A 13354-nucleotide genomic window follows, 5' to 3' on the forward strand; every position below is an offset into this window, starting at 1 on the left:
ATGGCGTGGGTCTCGGACACATCAGACAAGGTCGTCATAAGTGCAGAACTGAAAACATTGTATGCAGCAGTGGTGGAGGAAATATTCAAAGCCTATACTTTAGAAAAAGCCTGAATACCACACAGTGAAATGTAAAAGTCCTGCATTCAAAATGTTAATTCAATAAAAGTACACATAATCATGAAAACGTACTTGAAATATTAAAAGTAATGTAAAAAAAAAAGGCCCCTTGTGACTGATATATTATTAAATCATTGGAATTATTATTACTCATACATTCATGTAGGATTTTGCTGTTATAGCTGGTTGAGGTGGAGCTAATTTTTTACTTATTTGTATTGGGGTGCAACTAACTATTATTTCCATTATAAATAACTATATGTTTCTTAATTTGTAAAGAACCTCCTAAGCTGTCAAATAAATTTAGTGGAATAAAAAGTACAATATTTCCACCTGAAATGTAGACGTAAGAATGAAATGGCATGAAAAGAGAAGCCTTGTACTCAAGTACAGTACTTGAGAAAATGTACTGAAATTACTTCACCACTGGTGAAGATGCTGAAATAAGGTTTTTCAACTTGTCTCCAAATCAACATAAAGTTGACAAGTAGATAAAAAAACAGTTGGGTTGCGGAAAATAGACTACAGGAAGAATGGTATCAATGCTATGCCTATTGTAAGTCATTGTGTGCATCAGGTGTCGTTCAAAATCACAAAAAAAAAAAAAGAAAACCCTCTAATAGAGTTCCCAGATCTCTGCTCCCAGAGAGGAGCAGAACAATCTCTGTCTCATTCAACTCCCAGCAGTCAGGGAGTCCCAATGGCCGCTTCTATTGTCATTCAGGTAGTGGACATGAGGATCCGCCACTGATGAGACATGAGGCATGAGGAGCTGTGTTGTATCTGCACAAAAAGGAAAAAAGGGGGCAAAAAAGAAACCCCGTCCACAGGTCATCATTTCGCCTTTCGTGATCCTCCGGTTTTGTTTGAAAAATTGCAGAATGTAAAATAACTTTGTTCAATAAAAGTGATTTTTTGTCACCTGAGGTCCGTTTCACAAAGCAGGTTTACTGAAAACTCCGAGTATGTTAACCCTGAAATGAGGGAAACTCTGAGTTTTCCGTTTCACATAGGAAGGTAAGTCAAACCAGAGAAAGAGGGGTAACTCAAGCCTGTTTCACAGACAGAGGTAAGTTAAACTCCGAGTAAATAAATTAATAGGCAACCATTCAAGCAGTTTTGCCCTGTAATATTATTGTGATTTCAAAGGACTACATTTATACTCACGCATTGACCCGAGCAGCAATGTTCTCCCACGCCGTCTCCCTCTCCTTCGCAGCTGCAGCGGTGTTGGACTTCCGTCTAAAAACGTGTTCATATTCGCTGTATGAGCGCATTAAAATGTCTAATTTCCAGTGGCGTGAAGTACGCAGCCTTCCGCTTCCCCGTTGCCATGGTGAATCCTTAAATCGGGGTTCCATTGATGCTGTCTTTTTAAAGTTGCGGTGCACGCGCTTAACTCGAGGTGGACCTACTCTGAGTTAATCAAACTAACTCAAATCTGCTGTTGTGGAATCGAAAACTCAGAGTTTTCTATCTCAGAGTAGATCAACTCAGAGTTCAGGGTTACACTCAGAGTTTGTTGAACCTGCTTTGTGAAACGGACCCCAGCTGTTCTCACGAGCCGCACGTCTGTATCTTGTTGCTGTTAGTGCTGTAGAGCAAAAGCTCAGTATATGGTGATTAGACAACCGCCAAATTTGGCATGCATGCATACACATCTCACCTGCCACGTGTGAAAAGAAAAGAGAAAGAAAGACAGAAAGAAAGAAAGAAAAATTAAACCCATTGAGCTGACAAAAGATTAATGAAAACGTGATCATAACCACACAACCAGCATGATATACCATTAAGAATTAATATTTATATAATAAATACAATATATAATATTTCAATTTACATATTTGAAAGAACCAAGCCTCAAGCATGCTGCTTTTAAGCAAAAAAAAAGCTGTATGGGGTCTTCAACAAGAGGTATTTGCATTTTTTTTTTTTCAAACAATGTGACTGTATCCCAGAGGGACTATATAATCCTCAAAAAACATTTTATCTCAAGTCATTTTCAATACCGAATGTCCAAACCTCCACTCCTGTATTGCATTCTTGATTGATTTTCTTGCGGTCTGCATGCTATTGTCCTCTTATCCCTGTGTTTCTGCGAGGTATTTTAACCTGTCGACACACAAGATTAAAATATATCCCCCGTAATCCAATTTTCCTTGCCAACACCACAGCTTGTCTAATTCTGTATGAAACAGCTGAAACATGTTTTGTATCAGTGGTGTGTAAAATTACCTTCAGGTAGTTCCATGCAACCCATTGATATTTAAAAGAAAAAGGATGTGTTTCTCCAGTTGTGACAGACAAAGGCTGCTGTTCGGTCGAAGGCAGCGTGATGTCTTTTGCTATGCTTAGCATGTTTGTAGCTCACACACGTTTATAAAAGCCTGTTGCACTTTCTTGATGAAATGAAATGTGTCAGTCTTACTGAAGAGGCTCAAAACAATTACGGGTATTTTTTCTTCATTTCTCTGCCTTGCACAAAAACGAAAACAAAAACAGTGCGACCAGTGATTACACTGTATTTCCTGTTTCATTTGCTAGATCCTAGAAGGCAGTAATAATTTATATATACAGCCAGTGATTTGTCTTGCAAATGAATGAAATAGTATGTGTTATGTAGCGTACTAGAGTTGCAGGGGAGGTGGTCAGGGTGAATGACGGGTGGGATAAACACGTCAGGTGATGGTTGCACTTTGGGTTAGGGTTAGAAACCGAGACAGCTTGGTTAGGTTTAAGAAAAGATCATGGTTTCGCTCAAAATAACTACTTCCTTAAACCCATCAGCATCAGCTTTCGCACAGAAATCAAACCCTGGTCTGCTGTGTGAAAGCTGTGCATGTCCAGGCGTAGGCGAGGCAAACTGTCACACTGACGCTCTCTCCTGCCGTGGATCGGAAGGTCTAACACATACGTCAGCATGAGGCTGGGCTGACTTGCTGGGTACACTGATTTCCTCATTTTGTTACACAAAATGTACATCGGTCAGTATTACATTTCTTTTAAAATGCATTTGCCGATAAGTTGTATATAAAAAGGGAAATTTGTAGGCAACAGGGCTCAATACAGTTAAGCTCATGGCTTCCAGCTGCCAGAAAAAGCTAGTGATGGTTGCAGACTGACAAAATATTTAATCACTTTTCTTTCTATGTGACTGAATAGAAATGCTCATGGAGGCGTGTGCTGTAGCTGCAATAGTAGCCTGCATGAGCTCCACACTTTGCTTGTTTTTACTGTAGTTAGTCAACAAAACTATTGTTGGTGCTGCTGATTACACCGCAGCCAAAGTGATATTAAGTTTGCTAAATTTGATTGAAAAGATAAAGCTTTTCAAATGTCAAAACTCAAATGAAACAGTTGTTTTAATACCATTGTGTTAGCTATATCGCCATATAGCTATGCATATAAGTGTGCAGGGTACAGGGGACCCGAATGCAGGCTGAAATGCGCTGGTGCAGTTCAAATTTTTTTTTTTTAAAGGCAAAGAATAAACCGTGACAGGCAGAGGGTCAAAACCAGAGGAAGCAGCCCAAACAGGCAAACACATCCAATAGCAAGCAGAACACATAAGTCCAAAAACAGGCAATGTCCAGGAAAAAGGTCCAAAAACACTGGGAAAATACTGGAAAGGGCAGGGACGCTTGACACATCACAGACTTAAATACACAAGGGAGGGAAGGCTAATGAGGGACAGGTGAAACAAATCAACAATCGCAGAAATACAGGAAGTAAAGCAAAAGATGACACATGAGGAAACTCTTTCAACATAAAACAGGAAATAACAAAACTAACACTCAAAACTGTGACACAGAGCTTTGTGCAGTGAATGCAATTTAATCTCATCAAAGCCGTCCAATTCAAAGATAATCTGTTAATGTGTATTACTTTTACTGAGATATTATCCAGTTTATGTGTCACTAAGTACCTTGAGCTAGTTAATGATAATGCAAATGTAAGCTACCATTTACTAGCCACGCTGCCATTAGCCCACAAATAGCTTTCAACTGTTACATGAATGTTTCATCAAATGCGTGCCAAAGCTTATGCAGCAGTCTTACAATATTTTTTCCTCCTCCAGAGGGACATGGGTTAACCTTGTTTCTCCTGCATGACAAGTTTATACAGGTAGAGGCAAACAGCTCAGTCAGTCACAATCAATTGGTGATGTGTGCGGACAAATGAGTGTTTCATTTCAGGTGACAGCAGAGGAGAGCAGCAGTTCAAATTACACGCCTTTTTCAAATGTTAACATCAGATTTTTTTTAGTTTTTTATTTTTTTAAATCCGGTGTTCCTCCAGCCCAGGGCATTGATTGACATGCGCTTGGCTTTGAGTGATGCTCCAAAGTCTTTATGGCGGTCACACTCAATTTGCGATGTGTGAGGAAAAATGAGTGTTTCATTTCATTTGCATTGAGTGGTGCTCCAAAAGCTCTGTGGTAGCAGGAAAAGTTTCAGGAAGTTGGAAAATAAAAAGATTTTAAGCATAACATTTATTTAGTTCTTGTGTTGATAATTGAATGTACAGAGTCAAAACTGGATAATGGAGCAACAAAACAAATAATTCAACCACAAACACAATCATAACATAAATTAATACTGAAAAACTAAATATTTAAATACTGAAGACTAGAGATAAAAAGCATTTTTGTGGCCATGGCTCAAGAAAGAACAGAGTGCATCATGTATTTATTCCTGCTAACATGAATGAAAAACTAAGTTTTCTACTGTTCTGTCTTGACCTGAGTGACGACGTTGATTTAGGACACGAGACACAGGACTCAGTGCTACATGTACAATGTGGCGAGTCCTATTTCTTAAGGCTCAGCAGTTCAAGAATTTCCCTTTCATATCGTGTTAAGCTCTAAAAACATCACCGGCTATGGAAACCACATAGAACAAAGCAGCCGACTAATAGGCCTATTCCCAAAGACGTCCTGAAGCTATGTGTCTAGATTTATGATGACAGGACGAATCATTCATGAGTTATGGCATTTTTGTGCTGAGCTCTGCCCCTTGTCGAGTTTTTTGGTCAATGGCGGGCCAAGTTTTTTTTTTTTATCATTTATAATAGAAATGTGTATCTCAGTCCTGAGATGCTGTATAACCATTACAATAAAACCACTTTATTCAGATTCATTAATCTTCAGTGCATGAGCCCTAAAAATAGAAAATAAATAAGAAATGTGCATCGTACGACGATATGTAACACTAACTAAGACTGTTGAAGCCTCGTATTATCTTCATCTGAAGTTTAGAATGAGGTCTGAGGCTTTTGTCCTCCGTGTCTTACAGTGTAGTCGAGTTGTGAAGGGGTCATTTCACAGACTGTATGGACAGGAGGAGTGATTACACACACCAGTAACTCTCTCAACCTGCATATGGCATGTGAGTGTGTTTTATTTAGGGGAGATTTTACTTGCACAGACCCTGTTTTGCACATCAAGAACTACATCTGACCATTGTTGAATACAGACATTTTGCATAATATTTATAGTTCATATACATCTGTTATTCGATCTCATTGTGTTTTTCGCTCAAAGGTTGGGATGCCTACATTAAAGCAGCGGACATCAGGACTGTCTTCAAGGGCAAGATGGTGATGCAAGCTTTCAATAGCTGCATTTGCAACTGCTGTTAGGTTTGAACCGTGAACTACCCTCCTGAACTATAGCACACCTTCAAAGCACTGTGCTGGGTTTCCATGGAGTTGGAAAGCAACGCACTCTCCAAGATCAGTGTGCTGTTATCAATGTGTAATGGCAGGGCGGACAAGATGCAGTTTTCCGCATTCGCCATCATGGATTATGATGCAGGTAAGGGTCATCCGCCTGCATTCGCGCATATGTGACCGTATCCTTATGCATTCTAAAAGCTGGACATGCACTTTAGCTCATCTTTTGTCTTCTACCTCCTTCCTGTTTTTTTTTAAGTTGTCTTTTCTTATTTCTCTCTAACTCTGATGGATGTTATTTTTGGTCTTATTGTCCTATGTGCTAATAGCTGTTGGCACATTTCATAACATGCGTCTCCTGCACCCAATGTGCCTTCGATAAAACTGCAGAGAAACAGAGACTTTTCGTGACATGATATCATGATGAGAAATAAGTTGTATTTGCAATGCATAATTGATTCATTTAGATTGGGGAATAATCACGTTTGTCACAAGGCATTTGTTTAAATATCTGCAGTGCGTTTTCTTAGGCGGTCGTCTTCTACCTTTTTCATTGATTCATTGATGGAACTTGTTTCTCCAGTCTTGCAATACAATTGATCCAAAACACAGTTGAGCTCTCCCGACAGAAATGTCCTTGCTGCTACAGAGAACCATTAGAAAACAAGAATTCACAGGAAGAAAACTATAGAACGAAGTTTTCATTTTCGAAGGCTTTGCTTCCTCTTCCCTCTGTTGCCACCTACTTAAGCATGCATGGTCAAGCAGCAGCAGAGTCTGCTCGTTTGTCTCATTAGTGGAGAAGACAGAAAGAAGTATGACTCTCCTGAAATACCTGCCCTTGCCCACAACCCAGGGCAGACAGCATGAGAGACGACCATATTGAAATCCTTCTTCTGATTGATTTTCTGTATCAAACATTAGCAGAAGAGGTAGCAGAGGAGCACTGACAAGTTTCTGTGTTTGTTTACGTTCTTCGCATTGAACGTAACACCTTGCGAGAACTGATCTTTACGAAGTGGTTTCACATCTCTGCTTCATTATTCCCAGCTCTGGCCGAAGGAGCTGGTGAATAAACACAAATAAATTTAGCCTTACGCAAGTTTTAATGAGCATTACTTTTTCAACAGTTGTGAAAAGAGTGACAGATGAGCTGACTGCAACAGATCAAATCTGCATTTACTATATGAAATTACTTTTTTGTTGTGTATTGTGCACAGTCAGAATGTCATTTTGTAAGACAAAAAGGGTGAAATGCTTGTAAAAACAGTGACGGCAGTGAAGAGCAAAGTAATCTGCATTTTGTTTAATGTCTCCAAAGTAAATGCACCTGCGCTCGGAGATTTACAATCATGATAATTTGGTAGCGGATCACAATCATAATCATAATCAAACTTCCAGTCATACTCGTTAAGGTGAAGGCTGTCAGTTGGTCCACCACTTTGGTGCAGACTGAAATATCATATGTGTAATAACAACTACTGGATGGATTGCCATGAAATTTGGCTCAAGTATTCATGGCCCCCAGATGATGAATCCCACTCACTGACACATCTGTCTGTCACAGTCAACTTGAGGATTGTCAAGCTGTGACACTGGAAAAGCAGGAACGCACAGACAAAACTTTGGAACACTGATAAACCTAAGAAGTGTGAAGTTTCAACCTTGAAACACCATCATCCCACTATTGTCAGACACTTGAACATTCAAGAAAATGATAAAAATAAGTTTCGAATTCTGACTGTGAATTCCAATCACATTCTTCAAAGAAACAAAACCGCTTAAAAATGTATACTTTAAACCATCCTGTGTTGGAATGCATGCATGTATTATGTATTTTACAAATACGTAACAATTCAGAGGAGCATGTTTGAACCTACCAGGTGCCCTCAAATGTTAATCTGTAAACTTTGAAGTCAAGGCTGGGAGTAAATTTGTGTGCACAGATGTAATAAGTAGGATGCAGGTTTTTCTTTGAAGGCACTCCAGATGTCTTTTTAGATCAATCTTACATTGGTTTAGAGGTAGCCTTCTTTCATATCAAAAGCTCATAGCAAAAAGGCCATGGCTTCAGCATTCATTATAGATAGCTCTTGAGAACATTCTCATGAATAAAATAGCAACTTATACTTGAGCAAAAACTTTTAACTTTTGGTTGACTTGCAATGTTATACTGCTGCACCTGTTGGGTATTTATTGTTGGTCACATTTTTTTTAATTAATGCATATGAAAGCTTTGTCATGCATAGGCTCTGTATGCACATTTCACATGAAGGGAAGAGAACCCCTCACAGAAATGTACATAATTTGTGGATTGCATACAGTATGTCTCAGGTCTGCTGCAGGGTCTTGCACAGGTATTGCTGCAGAGAGTGCACACACAGCTTCAGAGGTTGGTGAAGGTACAAACTGAGGCCTTTTAAAGGGACAGTAATTTGAACCATCCTTGTAGAGTGGTGTAATAGGACTCAAGGACAAAAAAACACAACACTAACACAATGCAGTGATCTTTTTGTAAAACTCAGAAAGACTAGAAACGAAAAAAAGGAAATTAATTACCAGCTGGAGAGAGAAAAACTACCTGAAACTGGCCAGTTTCTTCTTTTCAAAATTAGTTTGAAAAGAAGTTATTGTGGTTAATATAGGAGTATCAGTGTAAAAGGGCAAGTTTTCTTTGTAAGCATGGAGCCAGCCAGACATCCTCAACCCACAGGCATTATTTTCCTCATCATATTGTGAAACTGGACACACATGCACAAACCTCTTTTCCACTCACACAGTTAACGGGCTTAAACATCCGTTTGCATATGGAAACTGCCCAAATGTGCCTGCTCCACCACTCATTAGACCTGTCAGTGAGAAGGCTGGCAAAGAAACAGTGCATTATGCATGGCTCTGGCTAGTCATAGCACCCATACCACATACCTGTAAACCATCAGCACTGGATCGCACAGTGTCTCAGTCATCATTATCTAAGCAGGACAATCAGTGATTAATTTATGCAGCTCATATTAAAACAGCTTCACAAAGTGCTTTAGAATTCATGATAAAATGCAAATTTATCTGTGCCGATGCATCATACCCACCGCATTTTTGATATCTGGATTTTCTAAATCTTTATTTTATTTCATATATTAATTGCATGTAGTTATGATCATCTTACATTACTAGTCAAATCTAGTCTTCTAATTATGCCATAGATAAAAAATCCACACACCTGTGAATGTGATCCTGTGAATTCATGCCCGTTAAAATTTTAAATTTAGTTTAACATTTACAGCACAAATAACTGACATGAAAATCTCCCTAATGCACAGCAGGAGAATACTGAGCTACAAAAACGTACTGAGTGAAGTTTTGAAATAATTAAAAAAATTAAAAATTAAAAAGGGAGTCATTATGTTTTTTGTTTGTTTATTTGTTTTTCTGGGGAATAACCCCATGCCCTCCGCTGTAATTGTATCCCCTCAGAATTTTGGCTTGCATGACACCCCTGAATATATGCAAGTAATGGCTCATGTGAATAAAAAGAAAATGTTAATTCATTGTTCATATTTATACTTTAAATTACATTTATAAATGCCCCTTTGATTGACATTTGACAGAATGCTGTATAGACTGCAAAATGAATAACACAATCGGTGAAACTGGCAAACAGAAGCAGACATGTATTACTCTGAGGTTACATCTCTCACCTTATATTTATTCTCCACCTTATCATTTAACCCACAGCTATAGCCTGAACCATGTGCACGCCCGGTCTGAAGTATTCGTGAGGTGCACACAGTCTCACCACACATCCTTCTTTCATGAATAGCAGTTTATGTGTGGGGAATGCGAAAGCATGGTTTTTGTGTGCTCGCATCGTTCGTAGATCTGGCCCCTGATGGCTCTCCTGAACGCAATGAAAGTTGGATGTCTGGCCATATCTGCAGAAGATGGCGAGGGATGGAAGGGGCATGCAAAATATTCGTTCCCAGGTGCACTGCAAGGGAGGACATTTGCTGTGATGTGGATGAGAAAACAGAAAATAGGACTGACTGCCATTGTTGTGTATCTGTACCTGCAGCCACCCTGTATTTGTATGTATAGTGAATGTATACACAGTTGTTTTGTGTTACATTACTGGAATGACTTTAGGAAAATAACGCCTACGGAAGCATGTTTAGCATTTCTGCTTCTTTTCTGAAACCAACACTCTAATGTAGCACAATACAAGATTTTTTGTTGTTGTTGCAAAGGTTTGTGCAAAAATATAGCAAAATAAAAAGAAATAAAATCTCCCTCAAAGTCATTAGTGATACATACTGTGATGCTACCAGTTTTTACTGTTAATTAGGTCATTGTGTTGAGTTAGCATGAAGACAAGTTCACAGTCTGAAGAAATAAACAAGTTAAACACGTTCATTTCTGTGTTTTGTTTTTCTTACTTAATGAGCTTCAAAGGTTGCAGATCTCCTACAATGCAGTCTACTACTCTACTACTACTCTGTCTACGTGCTGGTGGTGGAACGTAACCTAGTTAATTTCCTTAGGTGCTGTACATAAGTACAAATTCTGGATATTTGTACCATACTTTGTTTTGTTTTGTTTGTTTTTTTTCCATTTCATGGAGCTTTAGACTTCTATGCCACTACAGAACAAAAGAGATTTCTTATTCTTAGTTTCTAGTTTAGACTACAAGTTCTTACTCAATAAAATGATTAAAAACCCTCTCTCACAAAGCTGAAAACAGGCTGTTTTTCTGAGCTCCAGAAGAGTTGACCTCATAGAGATACATGGTTTTACAGGGCAGCAACACTGCAAACACATGAAGATCTTACAGAATACGATGCATTGCTGTTAATTCAACTGCCCAACAGTATGTAAAGTAGATCAAATTAGCTCAACCATAAACATCTACAGCAGTAAAATGTAGCATCCTTATTAATGCAGCAGTGATATTAATCTAAAAACATCATCCATGGTCGTAAAACGCTGACCAAGGCTTACCCAAGACTGGCCGGATGCTTCATCTTGCTGTATCATTTCAAACGGATGTGGATGTTTGGACTAAAAATTTGAGTTTTTTCCCATTGGAATCGTTACTGATTTGTTTATAAAACTCTTCCAAATATCTGTCATTGAATGTTGTGTTCTGAATTGCCAGTTGCACTTATCGTGCTGGCATGCCTGGCGCTGTAAAGCAGGCGTTAACAACGCTTATGTTCACGTTCATTAGCTGCAAACTGATAAGTTCAGTTCACTGTTCGCTAAAAGCATGAACACATTTAATGAACTTGCTCTTTCAGCACGTTCAATGAGTGCTCTCTCTTAGCACATTCATGCACAATCCGATGAAGGTGACAAAGTTCTCCTGTTCTCCTCCTGAAAATGCTTTCAGTGTTCTGTTATGAGAGTTGATCCTGAGATGTGCATCAAGTGTTTTGGTTGCTTTTCTGGATGTCAGATGAAGTGCTGGGCTTCATGGTGGTAAAGGGAACTGCGTGAAGGGAAATCAGGGCAGAGAAATGCTTGTGACAAATTCTAAAAGAAATAAAAAATTAAATATAGTCATTTTAAAGTCATTTTCACAGTTATACTTTGGACACTACATGAGGCGAAATGCTGAAAGCTGAAAAGAAACAGATGAAAACAGTCTGCACGTGTGCACACATACTTTAAAAAGTCTCCATTTATAAGTCAGCAGATGGCTGATGTAAACACAGGCTACTGCTATGTTACATCCCTGGAGCTGTGTCTAGGTGATGAATAGCCACAGCAGTCACTGTCTGCTCGACCTACTTTGCCCTCAATTGACATAATTCCAGTTTAGGTTATTAGCAACATTTATCACTGACTGCAAACTACAGTGCAGTACTTTGTCCCTTGGTGCTGCTGTGGTTGAGTTAGATCCCTTATTGATTTGGTCTTGATTTAGATTCGTTATTCATCTTTGCACATGCAAGACGGTTATGTTACATAAGATGGACTCTAATACAAGCTGGATGTTGCCACTACTAGCTGGGAGTCGTGCACGCACTCACATGTAATAAACTGAAGTCTGACAGCAAAGCTGACCGGCTGTAAAGATGACTTAACAGAATGAACACCCCCCCCTGCCAACACAGGGATGTACAGCTAAACATGCACATATAAACTTTGAGTGAATCTAATCTGTCACTGCATAACACGGGTGCATTGCCACCTGGGTGGTGCATCACCTACAACACGCCGCCTTTTCCTTCAGAGTAACAAAGTGAGTAGTGAATATTTTCCACGCTTCCCAATTTAACCGTTGCATTTGTTTCCAACTGTACAGCCCAACTCCATAAGAGAGAGGAAGAAAGCATGTTCACTGAAGAGCTAAAGTAAAATTGTTATCATTTTAAATGGAGGAAAAACATAGTCTGGGTATTGCTTTGCGCAAATACATAAGGACAGCTGGGCTGGAGTCAGGGTGCAGGGGTATTTCACATTCATTCATGTAGTTTGTAATGGAGACACGAAAGAAGATCAAAATTCTTTAGTATGTGTTAAGAAAAATGAACTGTGATAGTTTGATGTTATTTTATGGGATTTTTTTTAATGAAACAAAGAAACTGATAACATATTTCATGTCCATTGAGTTTGAATGAATAAGTGACAGGATAGCCTGACTAGCTATGGTTGACGCACTTCCTTTGTGCCATAAATCAAGCCTTTATTTTCCTGGGAGATTGCACCCAGTGGCAGAATTGCATAGTGAAAGTGAGGCTCGAAGAGAAGCCAATCTCAATGCAAATGGTGTCATTATTCCATAGCCATCACACTGTGCAATCAACAATTACTTCATAATGTGAACTTACTTTAATAGTTTAATATATATATAGACAAACAAACAAAATCAGATCAGTGGTTAAATGTTTCTCAACAAAATGCAAAATGCACCTTGGAAGTCATGGTTGAGTTCTCACCTTGTATTTTTTTTATGTTGGCATAAAAAACCTGTTACTTTTTTAAATCAAAGAATGAAATATTTTCTGAGGTAGCTGTTCATCTTTTGCACTTATGATTCAACCAGGAGATTCATGGCCATGCAAGTCGTGGAAGCGGACCAGCCGCCACTCATCTACAGACATCTGTGGAGAAAATGAATGACAATCTTATTTACAGAACCAGGGCACCCCAAATATATCCTCCCACTTCACAGCTCTATACAATAGACCTACTTTGTAAATAAATAGAAAGCAGCAGCTTGTATGTTACACATGTAACATAAACAATAACCTGGCTTACCACAACAGCAAGGTGAGATAATCAACTTGTAAATCAAAAGCTTAGTTACAATTTTAGAAAAATGTCTACCTGCAATTATAATTCAAACGGATTGTTGGAAACAGACAACAGCTTGCATTTTGTCTCCGCTCTCTTCTTTCTTCTCCTTCCTTTCTGCTTGTTGAATAAAGTGTTGTTGTAAACCATATTTGCATCATCTCTGATGTTTTCAGGCATACGCCCCATAGTCAGTCCAATATCCACTGACACAACAGCTGTGAACTCGCGCTCCTCTCTCCATGAGACTGGGAAACAATACAGAAGA

The sequence above is a fragment of the Chelmon rostratus genome, chromosome 1 (genome assembly GCF_017976325.1).
Source record: "Chelmon rostratus isolate fCheRos1 chromosome 1, fCheRos1.pri, whole genome shotgun sequence".
Taxonomy (NCBI): Eukaryota; Metazoa; Chordata; class Actinopteri; order Chaetodontiformes; family Chaetodontidae; genus Chelmon; species Chelmon rostratus.